We start from the raw sequence: 22148 nt of genomic DNA, 5'->3' as shown, positions 1-22148 counted from the left end.
ATAGCATGTTTGGCAGGTTTTATGTTCAGCTTCATTCAACGCTCAGCGGAACTATCCTAGGTAACCAAGGCTGGACAACTAGACACTGACCAGCCAGTAGCTTATTGACACAGGGCTGCTGGGGCTGCTGGGCTTAATGTTGGATACACACTGGCCAGTGGGGCACATATACCCCCTCCCATCATTAGCACGGGTCCCTGGCATGTATCAGAGTAAGCCAGGTCCTCAACCCACTTATCACCAGTAACTAATCATGCCCATTTTTGGCGCATTAGTCAACATGAACAAATTACCTAGAGCCAGATTTTTACACCGTCAAGTGGCTAGCCTGCCACGGCATGCAGTCTGTGATCCATGTTCTCTTATCTGGAGGGTACTACGCACCACAGTAGATGCCCCAAAGCAGTTGGTCTGTACAAATCTTCTCCCTTTGGGACACCATGTAAGTCTGTGCTGCTGCCCACAGCTTCATTCATTAGTGAGTTTGAGATGGAAACACACAGCACATTTTTCGGACATGGGAGAAACCTCATGGAGACACAGGAAGAACATGCAAACTCCAAACAGGCATTGGTCACAGGTCAGGATCAAACCTAGCACCTTGTGAATGGGAGGCAAAGACCTTAACCACTGTGCCATCTGGTCTCTGGTCCATCTGGTGATTGGACAGTTGGCAATATAGCATATCCTTATTGGTCATGGTAAAGTGATTATGGACCAAAAAATATCTGATTTTTTTATCTAGTAGTACCACTATCAGATGGCCAAATAGGTTATATATTTATTGTTCAGTGCTAGTTTTATGAATCATAACTCTTGGCTTCTATTGTGTTGCAGAATATAAATAGTAATTGATAAAGAGAAAAGCCAGCTTATAATACATAGATGCAAATGCAACATCCTTTACATTTTTTCCCATTCTATGTATAATGTTGAATGACTAACATTGTTCTCTTTATGATTGGCGTTACTTGAAGTATTTGTATTTCTCTTTTAATGTCAAGTATATGTCATTATTTTTGTCTTTCAGCATTAGTTTTATATATTATAGTTGGTGTTGTGCTCTGGAATGTATATATATATCGCTCGGTGAAGTAAAAATTTATCTTTTATGGAAATGCTTTTATGTTTAATCTTGTTCCCATTTTATCTTACATATTGGTTGTTAATCATGTTTTTTCATTGATTGTTGTCATTTGGAAGATTTCTCATCATTATTGCTTATCGTTCGATGCTGATTACAAGTTTCAATGGTATTCCATGTTCATATACAATGATCCAGAACAGATAATTACCCATACCAGTAGTGTCAAACATGAGTTTGAGTGCCACTATGGAAGCCAATGCTAAATGACAATTTTGATTGGTCAATAAATGAAAATACCCTCACAGATTGATGAAGTGCTTCCTACATTTTTTTATTGGATGATAGTATGATTCTTCTAACTTGATTGGTTCCAATCTTATTCATAGGTTCATAGGTAGGTACTAGGCTATTGGCCCTAGGGCCTATATAAGCTTAGCCAAAAGGTACCCTGGCTTTCACCACCCAAGAAAATTATTTTCCTGCCCCCTGTTGAGCAGAGCCACAGAAGTGATCCATGGGGTGAATTTCCTATCTCCCATCCAATCATCAAGATTTTTCTTGAAGAGTGCTAATGAGGAGCTTTGTTTGATATGGATAGGTAGTTTGTTCCAGAGTGTGGGAAGTCTCTGGGACAGGAATCTATCCTTCCAGCATGTTCTGTTTATTGTGGTGACAAGGTTTAGGTCCCTAGAGCATGTAGCTCAGAGGGATTGGGATTTCTTTAAGTGGAGCATGTCCAACAGCTCTGGGTTTGACATAGCTTTCTATTTTAGGCAGAGATTGCTTCTGAGTAGGCGATATGCGACAGAGTAAAGCTGGAGTTTTTTGAGATGGTCTGCGTAGGGCATCTGTTTGAGGCCGGTAATCCTCTTAGTGAGGTAGTTCTGCGGCTTTTCCAGTTTTTGTAGATCTCTTGTGATGTACATACCAAAAGGGGTGTTGTACTCTATAATGGGTCTAATGAGTGACAAGTAGAGGGGAACAATGACCTCTTTTTTCCTGGATGAGAAACCTTTTGTGATGAGGTGTACCACGTAGAAGGATTTCTTGACTACTGTGGTGATGTGATTATCAAAGGAGAGACTACTGTCCACCTGTGTCCCAAGGTCTCTTATCACACTTTCAGTGTTAAGTAGACTACCGCCTATGTGGTAGTTCATGTGTACAGAGTTTTTACCAAAAGGGATGACAATGCAATTTTTGGCATTGAGCTTGAGGCCATGGCTTTGACACCAGGCATCTGTCTCAGTGAGGCCCTTTTGTAGGATGTCCACATCATTAGGAGTTTTGATTATGGCTCCTAGTTTTCAGTTATCTGCGAACTTCATTAACCAAAGACCTTCTGTGTTAGCCTGTACTTCAGAGAAGTAGATACCAAACAGGAAAGGACCCAGGACTGAACCCTGTTGTACTCCACTTGAAGTTGGATTTGAAGTCTACTACTTTCACAGTGTGGGTTCTGTCAGTGAGCCAGTTGGCAACCCATCTTGTGACATGGGATTTATACCTAGTTTAGTGAGTTTATCTATAATTCCAGAGTGGGGGATGGTCTCAAAAGCCTTGGCGAGATCTAGATAGGCTGTGTGAACCACCTTACCCTCATGTACGGCTTTGGTTACCGCTTCAAAGAAGTCTGTCAGGTTTAGGAGACATGAACTGCCTTTTACAAACCCGAACTGGGTGGGGTCCAGAGTTTGGAGATTATCAATGTCATTGTTTATAAGTTCCATGATGATACGTTCTATGGCCTTGCAGACCAGGCTTGTCAGGCTAATGAGGCTGTAGTTCCCGAGGTCTGTGGTGGCTCCCCCTTTGTAGAGTTGGATAACCATCACTGTGCACCATTCAGTGGGCACAAAGCATGAGATGAGGCTATGATTGAACATGGTACTTAGGTGGGGTGCCAGTTTGTTCTGTAGTTCATGTAAAACACAGCCTGGGATGTTGTCAGGTCCCATGGATGCTGTGTTCTTGGCTTTGGAGAGTGTGTTTTTTTTACCTATGCAGCCTTGATTACAGGAACTTTGCATTCTTCCGGTATAGAGATGGGCCCTTTAGGGGATGAGAGGGGGGTAAAGTTAGCACTGAACCTATCTGCCAGGATGTTGGCAATATCAGTTGGTTCTGTATATTTAGTGCCATTGTGCTGTAACTCAGAGCAGATCTGAGTGTTGCCACTGAGATTCTTGACATAGCTATAGAATTTGTTGTAGTTGTCTTTAGAATCAGTGGCGATTTTGTTTTTGTAAATATTGGTCAAGGGTATTTATCTTAAGACCTGATCAGTCTTCTTACTAAGTTGTGTTTTTTGCAAAACAATAGTGCACAATTAATTTTAACGATAACATAGCTCAAGGCAACTGTTTCTTTTGTGCAATGGGAGGGTTGAAGCTTACTTAACAATTTAATGAAAGCAATTTTTTTGGTTTTGTTGAATATGATTTTTGAGATTGATAGTTTTCCTGTTTATTTTATTTGGTATGGAGGTTAACGTCAAGAGATATACTTGATTGAATACTAAACTGAAATATCCTCATCGACTGGTGAAGTGCTGGCTATATTTTTATTGGATGATAATACCACTCTTTTAACTTGATTTGCTCCAATCTTATTGGATAAAAGTATTAAACTCAAGACCTGATTGGTCTTTCTATATAGTTAAAGGTTTTTGTGAAATAAAAACATATAATTGAATATAATGATAATGAAGCTTAAGGCATTTATTCATCCTGTACTATAGGGACTTGAAGTCTACCTAGTCAGCTAATGATGGCAATCCAACATGCTTTTTTGTTGAATACAATTTTGGATAATTTTTTATGGACATGTTATACCTCTATACTTTTTTGCCATCATCGTTTCCTGAAGTTGGCTGTTGAGTTAAAGATTTTGTAGCAGGTTTTTTGCACCAGCTTATTTTTAAAGGATGACCAATAAGTCTTTTAATGTAGAATATGAACCCATTCAAGGTTAAGTACCATATTAGACAGTGGTCAACGAATATAACTTTAGATTGGTCAACGGATGCTAACATTTTTATTCATTGGTGAAAAGATCCCATATTTTTGTTGGATGACATCATCAGTATACATCAATCATAGGCTCACAATTCGAACACTTCTGATTGGTCATTAATTCAAGCTTATGTTTATGATTGGCTTTTGATATAAAAGTTTAATATATTGTTTTTATCATATTCCAAATGTTAACAAAATTCAATGTTTTGTCACTAAAAATGAGTTAACAACAGATTCAACTGACAATTAGGTGTTTTTGCTCAATTTTATCTGTTTTAATGAAAGAGACTTGTGTGACACATAGGTCACTATATTTATGAGTTATATTATAATAAAGACTTTCGGCTTTTCCCAGTTAGGGGTCGCCACAGCGGAACTCCGGTCTGCTCATCATTGGCAGTGGAATTTTACTGTCCCAAGTTGCCAGCCTGATGACCAACCTTCAACGAAGGCACACCCATTAATGCTCGCACCTACCTGCATGTCTTTAACGTCACTTGACTGCAGGCAGGACATGCAGACTCCACACCAAAGGTGCTCCAGCCAAGAATCGACTGAGAGAACCTCTTGCTATGAGGCAACAATGCTAACCGCTGCACCACCGTGGCTACTATGAGTTATATTATAATGACAAGCTAGAAAAATAGTGTTACCATTGGCCTATGTGTTACTACTGCACTTATTATGATTAGTGAAATATGTTGCATTGCCATTGGTTCATGAGAACAGAGTATATTATATGATGATTGGTCTATTATTACATATAATTAATATTTTAGTTTTGACTGGCCAAATATTTTGGCACTTCACTGATGGAATTTCATTGGTTGTTATACTATTTAAATATGTGTTTGTTTATTTGTTAGTTGATCTGAAGAAGGTTATGTTAACCTGAAAGCACTTATCATTTTTATTAATAAAGCCTGCTTGGTTTTAGCTGTGATGGTCATGGTACTGCTTTATCTTGGACGTTTTTTTTCTATATTTTCCATATATATATATATATATATATATATATATATATATATATATATATATATATATATGGGTCTAGGACATTTCACCGAATGAATATTTCACTGAAAGTCAAATTAGTGTGCACTTTTCAATGAAAGCTCAATTCACTGACAACTCAATTCACTGAAACACATTTCACTGAAAGTTATATATGGCCTTTTCCTCACTGTAGTGCAACCCTGGAGTTAGTATATATAGTAAATGGAGGGTGTGGGGCACCACCCCCCCACAATTGGGGGTTTGAACTATATATATAAATACTTGCAATTCCAATATATTACTCTTTTCTGAACATAATATATACTTAAAATATGTGGGAGGGCTATGCCCCCCACACCTCAAGATGTGGGGGGTGATTCCCCCCACCCCCTTACTATATATACTAACTCCAGGGTTGCACTACAGGGGTGAAAAGGCCAAATATAACTTTCAGTGAAATGTGTTTCAGTGAAATGAGTTTTCAGTGAATTGTGCTTTCATTGAATTGTGTTCAGTCATTTGAGTTTCAGTGAAATGTGCATTCAGTGAAATGTCCTAGACCCATATATATATATATATATATATATATATATATATATATATATATACATACAAATGTTTGTGTGTGTGTGTGTGTGTGTGTGTATGTGCATGTGGGTGCATAAATACCATTATATGTATGTACATGCATATATTTTATATGTATATATATATATATATATATATATATATATATATATATATATAGTTTCACTTCATAAACGCAAATTGCTGAAATATTGAATTTCAGCAGTTTGTGTCCATGAAGCCGAAACCACAAAATAACTGAAGTGCATAATCGCAAATAGGACTATATAACAAACAGAACAGCAGAAAGATTTAGCAGTAGATTTTATTGCAGCAATTTCAAGGTTAACACAGTTTCTGAAACTTACCTATCAGTTTGAATATGACTAAGGACAGACTGTTCAAAAGATATAAGGCAACTATATTTAGGAAGATAGATGACCACAGATGTATAACCAATTTAACCAATTCCAAAAATGACTCAGCCAGTAAATCCAAAAACGAAGAAATTTATTGTAGTAATAACTGTAAAGCACAAACTTCACTTCTCTCTAGTGCCTCGGCAAATGCCTTTAACAGAGAGAGAAGTAACGTTTGTGCTTTACAGCTATTACTACAATAAATGTCTTCGTTTTTGGATCTACTGGCTGAGTCGTTTTTGGAACTATATTTAGGAAGCCTACTTATTCTAATGCATTCTTGCATTTCAGCAGTAACCATCCTTACCACCAAAAAAGAGAGGTGGTAAAAGGACAACTGGTGAGAGCATCCAGGATGGTCCCATTAGATGAAGATTTTTTGCTTGAATGCAATAATTTGAGGAATATGTTTAGTAAGAGGGGTTATCCTAAAGTACTTTTTGAACAAGTATTTGATAAAGTAGTTGGTAAAAGAAATAATGGACACTTTAAACCCATTTTATGTAAAGGGTATTTGGAGCATGGAGATGGACGTGGGGAGGAAGAACATATTAGTTTTTCTCATCAAGTAGCTAAGATGAGCTATATAACCACTTTCTCCATTGATGCCAGTGAAATAAGACATAATTTGAGTAAAAATTGGGCACTCTTGTTAGAAGATTCTAATATGAGGAGAAAGGTAGGGGATGGGCCACATGTAGTGTACAGGAAAGGTCTTAACCTCAAGGCCTTACTGGAAAAGAAAACCAGTGGAACACGGACCAATTGGTCTATGAATATTTGTGGCAGGTGCCAACAGTGCCAACACATTTTGACAGGTAGTAGGTTTACCATAAAAGAAAGAGAATATTACTTGCATGGGAAGTTTAGCTGTGACACAGTTGGCCTAGTATATGTTGCACTATGCCAACTATGTCCAAGTTATTATATTGGTAAAACAGAAAGAGCCTTTAAACAAAGGATTTATGAACATCAGTACCATATTAATAAGGGCACCACTACTAATGCATTAGCAAGACATGTATTGGAATAACCATCACATAAATTTAAGTATGTTATTGCAGAATGTGTTGGTAAAGATATTAGAGAAGACCCTTGGCAATTAAAATTGGAAGAAAAAAAGCTCATATGGTAAATTAACACCAATGCATATATGTTTCCAGGTCTTAATTAGTGTAGCTCTATTAAATGCATTCTCAAATTGAAAGTTTTGGATAGGTGAAGGAAACTTTATATTTTATATCCAATATTTAATATTTTATATACATGAATTTGGTTTGAATGTTATGTTCAGTCTCATAAGTTTTGGAAATTTATATTATATAATATAAAATAATTTATTATATTATAAATGTAGTGTTTCTATTAATTTAGTAATTTTTTGTAGTTTGTATTATTTAGTTTGTGATAGTTTCTTAGGTAAAGGGTTCTGAATATATAAAATGTTTTGATAGTTATAAAACAGTGATATGTTCCTTTAAATAACTGATATTAATTAATAAGTAATTCATTTGATTTATAACAGTATATAAGTATTGGCTTTTGGGATGGTAGTTTGAAGAAGTGAAAGCATAGGACTTGCACGAAAGCGCTTACAAGAATAAATGTGTGTGGATTTTTCAGCAAGCTGTTCTGTCTGTTATTTAGTTTGTTTCATTTTTAGCTGGTGAATAGGACTATGTCGAATTCACGGTTATGCATTTACGTTATAGTACTGAAGTGTTCAGCTGGGATGGTGTCTGCAGTTTAACGTGAGTGAGTGTGCGTGAGTGTTTTTGTAACTTGTACAAGTGGGTTAGGGTAGGGAGGTGGAGGTACGAGTGTGTGTGCTGACTGTGTGTGAATTTTTTTCTTTACTGTTTGTGCGATCTTGGAGTTAGTATATATAAGTGGGGGGTGGCCCCCCTGAATTTGTGTAGTGTAGGTGTGTGTCTGTGTGGTGTTGTGTTATATTTTATTGTTTTGTGGTGTGGGTGTTATGGTTTGTGTGTTGTGTGCTGCATGGTGTGTGGATCAACAGACCTGTCTTCTTACCCAGTGAACAAATATGAAATAAATAAATAATTATAATAAGTGTAATGACCACTTTTCTTTAATAAAGACCCATCATATCGGTATGTTGAGAATTCATATATCTACTTAGTTATTGAGGAAATATGGATATGGGCACCACAGGCCATAAGGTGTATTAATGCTGAGTGGGCTATGTTCTTGGTGGTATGATGAGAAGCTGATGGGCTACCACTTTTGTATGTACTATACAACTGGAGCACATAGAGGTATATCTGGCAATGTGCAGTAAACTATAGCCACAAACAGCTTTAGGATGGGCCATCATTTTGCAGCGACCTTGATTGAGACAGTACTATAAAACATTCTGTCAGCTGCCTGCACCATACATGCTGCAGATGTTACATACAGGGAATGGACATGTATTCACAGTAGATGCACAAAGGGTTTCTGTAAACTAAACAATAACACATTTCTCATACAATACCCTACCAGTGTGTGACTGAGTGGTGCACAAGGGTCTTACTTTGTATGACCATATGCATGCCACATGCAGTCATGTGTGACATCACATTTTAGCACAGCAGTCATCGTCTTGAAGTATGTCCATATACATTATACAAGTGGTGGGTTACAGAGCTGGCAAGGCAGACAATAGTGTAACAGCAAGTTATTGGATGCCACTGGTGTGTGCATGCAGCAACAGTAGGTTCACAGCGCATCTATAGCCTGGATTATGAAACAGTGAAGTAGTGTGCATTTACACTTACTTTGCTGATGTCATGCAGTCTCAAGACAATACAGATAGTGAAGCATCCAACATCTATTGGCAATCACTTGGTCTTCACTAGTTGAAGGAACAAAAACAGGTTTATTAATATTGTTACAGCTTGCATACCTGCATAGTCAGATTTTATATTAAACAAAGCAGCTGTCCTGCACACTGCCCTTCACTATACTTACCAAGTTTCATAGGTGTCTAGAGAGAATAAACTGCAATGCCAGTGTATCTGGTACCATGGCAGTTTGCATTCATGCTCAACTTCCCAGACTGCTAGGTGTCTATCACATTTAGATCATCTGCTTGCTAGGGCAATGTATGAATGTATGCCACACACACTGGGCCCTATCATACCTGAGGGTACACAGGGCTAGACTTGCAGCACTGCTTGCATTATCCTGTTACAGTCAGATGCATCCATACACTACCATTTTTAGTGTGTCTCAATGCACGTGCACACAAGGCAATAGCTGTACCTCTCGCACACAGTGTCTGTACTACACATGAACCCACCTATACATTTAAATGCTTGCCTTAGACAAATATATCCCTCTGTTACTCTCTCTCTCTCTCTCTCTCTCTCTCTCTGTTGCTGGCTCTGTCTCCTTCTGTATGCATAGGTCTTGTACTTGTTTACTCTAGCTGAGAGAGAGAGAGAGAGATAAATGTGCATCCATTGCAGTACTGGTAACTGTGTTTTTGCATGTAACAAATATTGGGTCAGGCATGTGTGCTGACCTAATTATAAGTGTGTATGTCCCTGTGAACACAAAGGACAGCAGTCATGGTCAGTGATATTCTGGGAACAATCCCTGTTTGTATGTGTAACAGTAGGACAGACTACCACATATAAGCTGTATGTATGCGTGCATGTCATTGATCTAGAGTTATGCAGAAGACAGAAAACCAAGCATTACATTTACATTCATATGCATATTTGTAAGGTGGCAATGCTTGTTTAGAGGACCAGTTGGCATAATGGTTAAGGTGAATGCCTTTCATGCACAAGGTTTGATCTTGACTTTTGGCCAATGACTGCTTGGAGTTTACATGCTCTCCATGTGTCTTTGTGTGGTTGTTCCCACTTCTGCAAAAAAAAAAAAAAAAAAAAAAAAACGTGTTTCCATCAAAGACTCACCAATGAATGGAGCTGTGGGGAGCAGTACAGGCTCTATTGGGTGCCCTATAGGGTAAGAGTTATATAGACCAACTGCTTTGGGCATCTACTGTAGTGTGCAGCATCCTCAAGATAGGAGAACACAGATCACAGACTGCATGCTGTGGCATGCTAGCCACTTGGTGTAAAATATAGCTCTAGGTGATTCAATCAGATGTCTGCTGCAGCACTAGTAATTACCTTCTGAAATAAACAAGAAATAGGCCTTCTGCACAGCTATATCCAGTTACAACAATATATACTGCAGTTCATCATGCCAATGTGAGAGAAACACAGCCACATACTCATACACAGAAACACATATGCATACATACATACTTATGCACAAACACATGCACAGTGCATAATACTGAAAGTTTGGTAAGACTACCCTTCCTCATTGAGAACATACTGCAATACGCAAGTATAGACTGTGTGACCTTTCATACAAAAGCATGGGGACAATATACTGCAATACGCAGGTATAGACTGTGTGACCTTTCATACAAAAGCATGGGGACAATATACTGCAATACGCAGGTATAGACTGTGTGACCTTTCATACAAAAGCATGGGGACAATATACTGCAATACGCAGGTATAGACTGTGTGACCTTTCATACAAAAGCATGGGAACAATATACTGCAATACGTAGGTATAGACTGTGTGACCTTTCATACAAAAGCATGGGGACAATATACTGCAATACGCAGGTATAGACTGTGTGACCTTTCATACAAAAGCATGGGGACAATATACTGCAATACGTAGGTATAGACTGTGTGACCTTTCATACAAAAGCATGGGGACAATACCAGACAATTGACCACAACCATCATAAGGTGCCAAGCCATATGTATTGTAAGCAAACACACTTAAAATGTTTTAGCATCTCTTTCAAAGGATTTAGTAATGCTTGCCCTCTGACTCAAGCAGGGCTATATGTGACAATCCTGGCAGAAATGTTTTGTCTACCTATCCAGTCATCAAGATTAGCCCAAAAATTAGTGAAACCAATACTTTGATCTCTAGTGGTAACTTATTTCATAAGCTAGAAATGCACTGAAGTAGGAACTTCTCTCTTTCTCCAGTATAGCTTTAGGTCCCTTGTGTTGGTGTTTGTAGAACCACAGATTTTGTATGGGAACCACGGGTCATATAGAACTGGAGCTTTTGTTGTCCAAAAAAAAATGAGACACTGGTAACATTAGAGCAACCTGTAGGCTACGGAGCAAAAGGAGTGTTGTGCTAATCTGTTAGGGTAGCTGAAGGATTTAAGGCCATTAAGTTTCTTGATAAAGTATCTTTGGGGCCTATCCTAATTGACCAATATGCCTTGATTTTTAATGTTAAAGGGGCATGGCATTCAGCAATGGATCAGACAAGGGAAGTAAAGTCCTGACTATAATGGATAAATGCTAATGGAATGTGGGGGAATTGTCCTCGTAAGACCCCGTGTCTCTTATGACAGTGTCTGTGGAGGAGCACCAGTTTTAACATATGAGGTCGGAACAGTTTTTTTTTTTTTTTTTGCTGAACACTATTATGTTGTGCTTTTTGTATTTAATTTGAATCCATTTTGTGAGTACCAGGTTTGTGCATATTCCAGTCCTTGCTGGAGCTGTTTTGTATCAGCAGATGAGTGGATGGCAGAGCTCATCTTGTAGTCATCAGTAGACTTACTCATGTTAGCGATATTAGACTGAATGCCTGTAAAATGAATGCCAAACAAAAGACAGCCAAGCAGTGATGCTGGTGGTATACCACTAGTTATAATTTTACATTCAGAGAGGGTACCAGTAACTTTCATAACCCAGAATAAGTCAGATAAACAGGTTGCAGTCCATCAGATAACAAAGATTTACATTAAGTCTGTCTAATTTTTCAACAATGCAAACATGAGGGATGGTGTTAAATGATTTGACCAAATCAAGATAAACAGTGTGCATTGAGTGACAACCATCCACAGCCCCTGTAACCTTTTTAAAAAGCTTGCATGGTTCAGTTGACAAGCTCTGTCCTTCCAAAACCAATATGATATGGGTGCAGATCAAATACGTTATTTGTGTCTATATTCATGATTTCTGTTGCGATACATTACATGGCCTTGCATGCAAGGATGATGTGGTTGATGGGCTATAATTGCCTGGATCAATAGAGGGTTCATTGTTAAGTAGGGGAGTCACAATAGCAGTTCTTCAAGCGTAATGCACAAACGCCATCAATAAGCTGAGGATTAACAGTTTGAATAGAGGCTTGGAAAGTATATACCTGCCACAGGTGAGAATACATCTCAGCATGTTGGCAGCTACCCTACAAGTATTATTTTTAATTTCTGACAGGGAAATTTAGACTTGTTTCTAGATTATTTCAGGCAAGACTTACACTTTCATCGATACTGGGATCAACAATGTGGACTGGTGGGGTAAAGTTAGCATTAAACTTATCTGTTACTGTATTGGCTATGTCCTTCGGATTGTAATATATGGCATCATTATGATGAGTTCATTGCATTGCCGGATGTCATTCCTTAATTTCCTGACACAAGTGAAGAAATATTTGGTATCTGTAGCAACTCTATTCTTTTATAATTGTATTCTTTATGTTCCTAGCTGGTATGTTTCACTGTGGTCCTGATATAAAAGGGTGAGGATTTCTTATAATTTTTCATCATTTTTCTTCTTTCATTATAAGTTTATTGGTACTGGAATTTCACCAGAGAGGTTTATTCTTGAATATACCATTATATTTATGGTGGGCAGATAATGCCTTTTTATACAGCTATTGAAATGCTGGTAAAAGTTGGAGATGAATATGTCAGCTCTCTCAGTTGGTGTCTATTTGCAGGGAATTGTTAGGAATTCTGTGTATGTCTTCCACAAGATGAAGAAGATTTGCCTTGGTGAAGTACATAAAGATAATGTCATCTGGTGATAGTGTGGTACCACTCGGCCTGACAGAGATGACTAACTTATAAAAAGGAAGGATGCCTTTTCCATCTGTGATTACTGATGTTGCTGCAGAGGGTGATTTTATTGACTTAGTCAAAACAGCGTTGTTGCCTCACAGCAAGAGGTTCTCTTGTTCGATTCTCAGCAGGAGTGTGGGGAGTGCCTTCTGTGTGGAGTCTGCATGTCCCCCCCATGGTTGGATGGGTGTTTGAAAGACATGCATAAATGGGTGTGCCTTCGTTGAAGGTTGGACGTCGAGCTGGCAACTCGGCGTTTGTGAAAATCTACTGCCAATTATTAGCAGACCGGAGTGCCACTGTGGCGACCCCTAACCGGGAAAAGCCAAAAGACAAACAACAACTCAAAGCAGCCCAAGATACAAAAAACACATCAGAAGGAGAGAGAGCGTGCAGAGGCAGACATCCACCAAAATGTCCACACACAGCTTAGAATCTAGTCTACATGAGAGTCAAGTATGTCCTGACCCGTTTGCTGCCCTGTCAGCTGAGGATGACGCTGCCAACTAAAACCAGGAGTCACCTTAAGGCAGTCCCGGCTCATGCCATCTGTGGACAGGCCCTAGACTCCTGTGAAGGGATGGCACATGGTAGTGTACTGTTCTCTGTAGATCTCTACCTGTTTCTGTAGTCAAATGAATGTGTACATCACTGTGTCCATTCATCACACAATGTCCTGGTTGTCACAGCCACTGACCATGTCACACACCACATGGAAATGTAGCATAAAGTTCTTGAATTACAACATGCAGAACTCATGGCTCCATTTGAATAACATATGGACACTACAGACACTATGGCAGCAAGGGATAAGGTTTACATTTCTGTGGGAGTGTTGCCTGTAGCAATCAGTCCATTGCCCACACTGCTTTCTGTGCAGAATCGGTACATAGTGGGGAAATGGATTTTGCCCTCTCCTCACTGTTGTGTGATCTCAGCGTTGGTATATATAATTGGCAGGAGGTATGGGTGGGTGGTTGTCTCCTTGCAAAAAATAATGGCCCAGATTCATAAAAAACTTTGCTTCATGCAAAGGAAGTGTGCATGGCAAGAGCACTGTTTGATATTCTCTAAATTGCTGTACACATCACCCTTATTTGCTAAACAAGGATAAATGGTAGAATATATTAATGAAAGAATAAGTAGGTAAATTACATGTTAATGAAACAGTTCAACATGGCAGAGTAATTCAGGAGTGTATAAAACCCACCCCTGCTGCCACACTCCCTTTAGCACTCGATTCCAGTACTCTTTGGAATACAGGCAGTAATTCACTTAGAAAATTAATGTTAGGGGTTTCTGCTACTATCATTAAGTTGTGAGTGTAAGAGGCTTGAATACAAGGTGCTCCTGCTGCCAGACCTTGACTTACAAGGAGAAGAGTGCTCAGACAATGTTTGACCTATCATGGACTTCATGAAACTAAAATATTACAGTACAAGGTGGGCAGCGGTACTTTAGAACAAATAGTTAACCTCTGCTGCCTTCACATGGGTTTATGAGGAAATCATAAGAACCCATCCCAGTGGAAACAAAGTTATGTGTAGCATTACATAGAGTAGCTGCAGGCACATTAGAGAAACCCATAGAGGACATACTAAGGGTATTACAGTCCTCAGCTTCAAGGAAATTAGACCAATTTCTCAAAGCAGTGCTGTAACATTTAAGGGAGCATGTCTAGTTTCCACATACTGCAGATGAGAGAGATACCACCTTTCAACATTCCTATGCCATTGCTCATTTCCCTGAGGTGTTGGGGACCATAGAATACACACACATTGAAATAAAAGCTCCACTGGTGAACAGGGAAGGAGGTATATCAACATAAAAGGATATCATTCTAATAAGTGCCAGCAGGCCTGTAATAGCCAAGGGATCATCTATAATGTGTGTGTGCACATAACCCTTCAGTTTCTGTGACTCCCACATATGGCACAACTCTTATCTTTATCTAAGGTATTATAGTGGTGGCTTTCCACCAGAGCAACTGGTGGAGGATGCAAGTAATGCATTGAAAGCTTGGTTAACGACACTCATGAGAAATCCACAAAGCCCCTTGATGCACATGCTCAAACTAGAAACATTATACAGAGTGTGTTTGGCTTGCTCAAATCACATTTCCTATGTCTAAACTGATCTGGAGGTGCCCTGAAGTATGACCCAGCCACCTTGGCCAAAATGCTGAGAGTCTGCACAATGTTACAAAATACAATTCTAAGGAAACAGTTGCAACAAGGCCAGCAAGGACAAGGACCACAGTTCACAGCACCAAAGCCAGGGCCGAGAGACACAGATAAGGAGTCTAATGAAAAAACAGCAGCTGGGGATCATACTGGCAAATGTGGGCATGCACAATATGCTAAGGCCATAGCTAAGACGCATAAAGTGCTGTACAGTCACTACCTAAGTAGTAACTTATGAAGCTAATCACTTACATACAGGAAAAAGTGATGCATACAAAATCAACAGCCTCTGCTTACCCATGTCATGGATGTGTTCTGCGAGCATCAGACAGAGTCTACCTAAGAAGATGCAAGCAGTCAGCAGCATTGACAAGGTAAATGATGAACCTGTAAGGAAGAGATAAAAATAAGTGCCTTTATACCCAAGTAATGGACTTCACTAAGATAAAACATGGCTTACCTACACAGGAATGTCAGCAGTATCTCATGAGTGATATATGCAACATAAAAGTAAATATATTAAAAGGTATATAAAATGGCTTTTCACAGCACATAGTATACAGCCTGTACATCAAGCCAGAGCAGGTGGATATCAAAACAGCACCCACGTTAACTCAAATTTCATACTAATGCATATAGGTACATAACAAGATTACTTATGCAGCTCTGAGAAATAGAAAACTAATATGCAAGACCCAACTCTAGAATATGCAATGTCAGTAAATAAATAAATAAAACAAGTTTTGTATGTATTGCTCAAACGCATATGTTTGGCCTGTCAAATACTCTATATCGTGTATAAAAGTTGCCCAACTTAAACAAGTATGTGAGCCATGCATGGTAGATGACACAGCTCATGTCAATGTCCATATCCATGTGAACTACCTCTGCCAGGAGTTCCACTGCTAGTTCAAGGACCTTGGCTAGAAGTCAGAGTGCTACCAGAACTTGAATGATATCTGCTGGATGAGGTCTCATCATGGCTATGTCCATTATCATGACCACATGATCTACCACATCTGGGGGTGGACACCTCAATCACAGACAGAGCAGTGGAAGAAGTATCACTATGGGAGTATGCAGCCACATTGACTAACACCTGACAATGTAGCAGCTCTTCGGCCAGGTGGATGCTGACCATCTCCTAGCAGATATTTCCTTGCGGACACTGCACAATGTAGTGTATCATTTATCTGGTCCAAGGAATGTCCCACACACTTCAGGCAGTGTCACACATCAGAATAACTGACATAAAGGTACTCTGACTGTCTCTTCTGATACCCTAGTGAAACTTGCCTGTGCCTCCACTATGACCCTTCACATACATTGGGTGGCACCTACTTGCACACCAGCATCAGAGGAAGGTAGAAAGAATGCCACCACCGAATACCTCTGTAGTCAACCTTGTGTGGTACTTCACCATCATGATGACTAGTGGGAGACTAGCAGCCCTACAGGTGGAACAACCACACTACCCTGATCAAGTGTGTCATCCTCTACCTGTCCTGTCTTCAAGGGGTCTGTGACAAGTGCACCCACAGCATTTACATTAGTGACCAGCTGTCACCAGAGAGGGCCATGTAATGGCTTAATTGCTATGGTTTTACATAACAAGAGTGATCCATGTTGATGGAGGGTCTCTACTATAACCTCATTCTCATCAACCGAGATTGCAGGTTTATGTGACCCAGATTTTTTTAGGTGTCATATGGGGCCCAGAATTTTTTAAGGTGTCATATCCCTGCACGAGTAAAAAAAGTAAAAACAAATACATACTATATATATATATATATATATATATATATGAAAAATCAACAGGGACTGGACAGTAAAAACAGATGCTTTTATGCAGACATCAACTAAAAGCATGTGCATAATTTGTATGAATACACACATCTAAGACATTACTGGAAATCCTCTCCTCCCCCAGGCAATAACAGATGTGAGTAAGGATGAAGAAATGTGTTATTGCAGAATATGTAACAACATTACTAATGAATAAAGTGTATGAAATGGCAATTGCAAAAGAATATTTGGTTTTCAATATTCAGACATCTGTTAAAATTGCTAAGGACATTTGTAGAAAACAAAACTTTTGAATGTAATGCAAGTCAGTGGTCCTTTTAGCAACCATTATACCCTCCTTACAAAAAAGAAATAGCAAAGTAGATACAGCAGTCAGTTAAATAATGAAAATCTAAGATCTGTTACCAAACATGCATTTGAACATTCTCTCTTAACCGACCACCATAAATGTAAACGGCGTAGATATTTCTAATGGAACAACAGTTGTTTATGTCAGGCATATAGAATAGCCCTACCATACAATATATTTTCTGAAATGTTACTGGGATTTTGCATCTTCTAGTATAAGTTTCTAAATCTGTTCACATCCTCTGAGAATTATTGCAATAAAGCCATGTAATGTTACATAAGGAGCATTCCAATAGCAACTGCAATGCCTTATATACCAACACAGCTGTGCAATGTGCAGCCATCACTCAATTTCCTAGTAAAAATACAATATCATCATATCTGTGCAAGCATTAATTTTAAACAACGTAATATACCTTGCCAGGACTTGCATTAATGTTTGATAAAACTAATGCAATTGCAGCAGTCAGACATCTCTATATAAAGTTGGTGAAGCCAAGCAGTCTTCACTATTCATTATTATGATACAAGTTTCATAGCTCCAGGTTGTTCCTATATAGTGTAGATTTAACCCCTCTGGATATGGTGAATAAATATATCATGTGTCAGCCCATTATAACTCATAAATCACAGAATCTGCTCAAACTGCTGGGCAGGTAAAGAGGGCATTAGGACCTACATGTTGACATGCACACACCCAAGTAATACAAGAGTAATGACTGAGAACTGAGGTTTTGTATTGGTTTGCAAGTATGAATCAGTGGCACTGAGTGTTAAACAATCCTGCCTCTTTTAAACACACTTACTGAATGTGTGTCAGGAAGAACAGACTTACAAAAAAATTGTGATAACATTTCATTGATCATAATACCACCTCTATGAATATATGCTTAAGAGGTAACTGTGCTTCTCAGTAAAAAATGTATGTAAGTTTATCAATCATATATCAAGCATATAAAACTTAAACATACAAACAGAAAACATCTAAATAACCGCAAGCTATAACGCACACATTTTACAATTTCATCAAAAGAGAGTACTGCTCACAAAAGAAAGGGAAGAACGCACGCTTTTATTGCATACATTTGCTTATAATGTGACATGCTGCATTAGCTTAACTGTTGCAAATATCTTATTCATCCAGACATCGTCTATGAAATGACAAAGGACATGTGTGAGAAAATGGGTATATTGTTACCTTAATTAAATGTTAGAAGGTCAAAGCCTGTATATATGTGTTCTACTTTTTCCACCTTACAATAATTATGCATATGCTGCAAATACTGTTAATTTTTTCAACGTTTAATGATATTGCCATGGCTTCAGGGTACAAGTCTAAGGAGGGTAAAGTTTCTGTGAAAGTGGTGATCATTCATTTTGACATTTTCAAGATACAATGACACAAATTTTAGAAAATATCACACTAACACCTTTTTATGACTTCCTCCTTTGTGTGACACTTTGGCATTGAGTGCTGGTGACTGAAAGTGGTCAGTAGCAGTGAACAGCCATTCCATTACCAAGGTAAAAACTGACAAATGTAATTTGGGATGCCACCGGTAAAGTAAATGAGACTGGAAACAGTATTCTTCCATCAGCAATCTGAACAGTACTGAGTGCAAAAAAAAAACTGTTATGTAACTTTGTCAGTGGCTCAAGATACTAATGCAGTAAGTTATGAGTTACACCACCAGTGATGCAGGGTTTGATTCCATCTTTTCATTTTTTTGTTAAATTACTATTCACGTTTACACAAACTTTGTTGTGATGGAACCCAAACTATTATTATTATTAGTAATTCCACATTTTTACATGTTTGTTATAGCAAATATGACATAGCAAAAGTGTGAGGAAATAAAACCATCATCATAATGTATGTGGAAATATGGCTAGTTAGTCCAAATCATCTGAATTATGTCAGAAATAGTAATCATAACAGCTACATATTTCATTTAAAAAGGGGTCATTCTTATTCATATATGGTGTGTTCGAAATGAACTTATGGAATTTCCTGAGTGGTCCCTTCATGAAGAAATGCCATTACATGAAGTCATGATGATGATGATGTGCAACAGAAATGCAGGTTATCATATAGCAAACATCATTAAAATATTGAATGTGTCACAATAAAGCCCAGGTACTGGGTTCAGTGCTAGGTAGATATTTTAGAAGGCCAACATTCAAATAAATCTGCACATTGTTTATTTTTTATTTATCATTTTTTAAGTTTTTTAACCCTCTGCCTTTCTGTGATCCTTTGCAATGCTCACTATTGACCATACCTCTCAATCTCTCAGTGTATGAACTTAGGACAAAGCCTACAATAATGGTAAGACAAATGCCTAAAATAGAGAAATATTTTAAGTATCACTTTTATTACTTAGGAAGTTGGTAGAATGACAGGATATATACGTTAGCATGCATTTTTGATGGACATGAAGTCTGAAATTCAAATGTAAATTATTTTATGACTCCAATCCACAATGATTTTCCAGAAAACCACAAATTTTATAAAAAAAAAAGTATGAGACAAAAATATGGACATTCTGTGAATATCCAGACACTTGAGAGAGGTATGCTGCTGACTGTCAGTGATCACTAGTAGTTCACAATAAATTATTTTCAAAGCAAAACCTGACAAATTTAATTTGGGATGCCATCATCAGAGTGAATGAGACTGGCATTGGTGTGCTCACTTCAACACTCTGAACAGTATTTAGTGAAGAAAATACAACTGTTGTGTAATTTTTTATGTGGCTCAGTGCAGAGACAGATCCAGCACTAGGTGACCTAGGCAGCTGCCTATGCCCTATGTTGACTGTGGGTATTCAATTTAGCTTTGGGGTCAGTAGAAATGTCTTCTGTAACTATCATAAGCTGGAAGACCTCCATAAACACTGCAGGATGTTATGACCTTGCAGGAGGCCTTTCTAAAAGATAGAAGGGCTTTAGGACCTCACAGCAGACCTTCTGCAAGAACAGCAAGCCTCTGAAGCCCCAGCATTACTACAGTGTTCTAAAATAAACTGTGGGAGGTTTCAAAATGACAGCCTGTGTTTTTCTTTCAATGTGTATTTCAATGGCATTTCAATGAATATGAGTTTCAAGGCCAAAGAAGTTTACTTTCTTGCTAAGTCTGTTTTCATTGTGACACTGTATTGCTTTGTTTAGCAAATGGTTATCAACGTCTGTGCTTTAAAATTTGAAATAAAAGTTTAAGATTAAATCCAAATATCTGTAATCATTGTAGATGTAAAGGAAATATTATGTACACTGACAGGTATGACTAGTGTTTATGGCAACTATGGAGAAGTAGCCAAGTAATAGGACATTGAATGGCTGGGGAGCAATCTACTACCCTGCCAACGGCCCCTTTTGACTATGATCTAGTACTGGTTCAATGTGATAATGCAGTAAGTTTGAAGTAACAGTGGGATAACATAGTGCTTGAATCCAGATTAAAAATAGTTTTACCGAGGAAGTCATAATAAATTATGTTGCAGACATTTTATTGCATAGGCTGCCATTTAACATGAAGTACAACTGGCAAGTTGCAATTTGCAGCATAGCTATGTTTAATGAATCTTAAACAAGTCAACTATACTCTGTGTGAAGTATGTTAAGCATTGCAATGGTAATAGCTAATTTAAAGGGCATTTGCATATGTATAATCTTACTAAATAAATCCACCAAAGGTAGTAACCAAGGTCCGATGAATGAAGCCACAGGATTAGCATTAAGTATTTATTCTTCACTTTCATCTAAAAGACTTCCTCAGAACCAGCATCAGTAACAACATCAGTAATTAAGCTATACATTTTATACTCTCTCAGTTATGTAAATTAGACACCTTATTAACACAATAAATAATCCAATCAGAAAAACACTTAAATATACTGAAATAATGATCACTTTTGGAAAATAACACATTAGATTGAAATTCATGCTGTCACTGAAAATTAATTTATTTTTCCACATGGCCAACATTATTAAGTTAGCATAAGTACTGGCTACAGACATGCCCATGGCAACACTTTTTTTAAAACTTTTTATTGGATTGTACATCAATAAAAAAGTTAAGATAAATGATTTACAATACAAAACAACAAACATAAATAAAACTATTTGCAAGGTCCATAATAAAAAGTGCAATGCTTTTAAGCTGTAGATAATCCCAGGGATTCATGAAGCTTGCGCCAGGTGGAGACATAGCGTTGGCATTCTAACACCAAATATGGCCACTGAGCAATTCAGGTACGAGCTGTTTCCACATGCACTACTTGCGTACGCTATGCCCACACAACTCCTGAGCCTTGTATGCTAATTACCCCATGTGCAGCAGTGTTGCATGCAAATGAAGATATGTCGCAATTCAGGAAGTAGTGCAGGCATAGTGTAAGCATACAGAAATGTAAACCATAGAAAATGGTTTACATTTTTGCAAACATAAAATCGGAGCCATGACAGCCAACCAAACACATGTATTATAATGTTAATATATGCCAATGGCTAAATATATAGCTATTGGCATAAAAAAAATGTACAAAATATAAAATTAACAGTTAATATATATAGTCGCACTATTGCAATGTGGAAGCGCAGGGCAGCGGTGCGCAAAGGGGATCACAAGGAATATATAAAAATATAGAATAAAACCGCAATGAAACACATATCATGATTTCTCCATAATAGTCAGTGGCAGGCATGCTACACCATACTCATGGCACAAGAGTTGCTAAGGGTCAGTGACAGTGTTATGAGCAGCAGCTAGGAATTAGTAGGCAATGCCATGCAAATGTGAGGAGTAAT

The sequence above is a fragment of the Protopterus annectens genome, chromosome 8.part0 (assembly GCF_019279795.1).
Source record: "Protopterus annectens isolate FY-2018-M chromosome 8.part0, PAN1.0, whole genome shotgun sequence".
Lineage (NCBI taxonomy): Eukaryota > Metazoa > Chordata > Ceratodontiformes > Protopteridae > Protopterus > Protopterus annectens.
The sequence above is the reverse complement of the archived record's forward strand: the minus strand, read 5'-3'. Positions refer to the sequence as shown.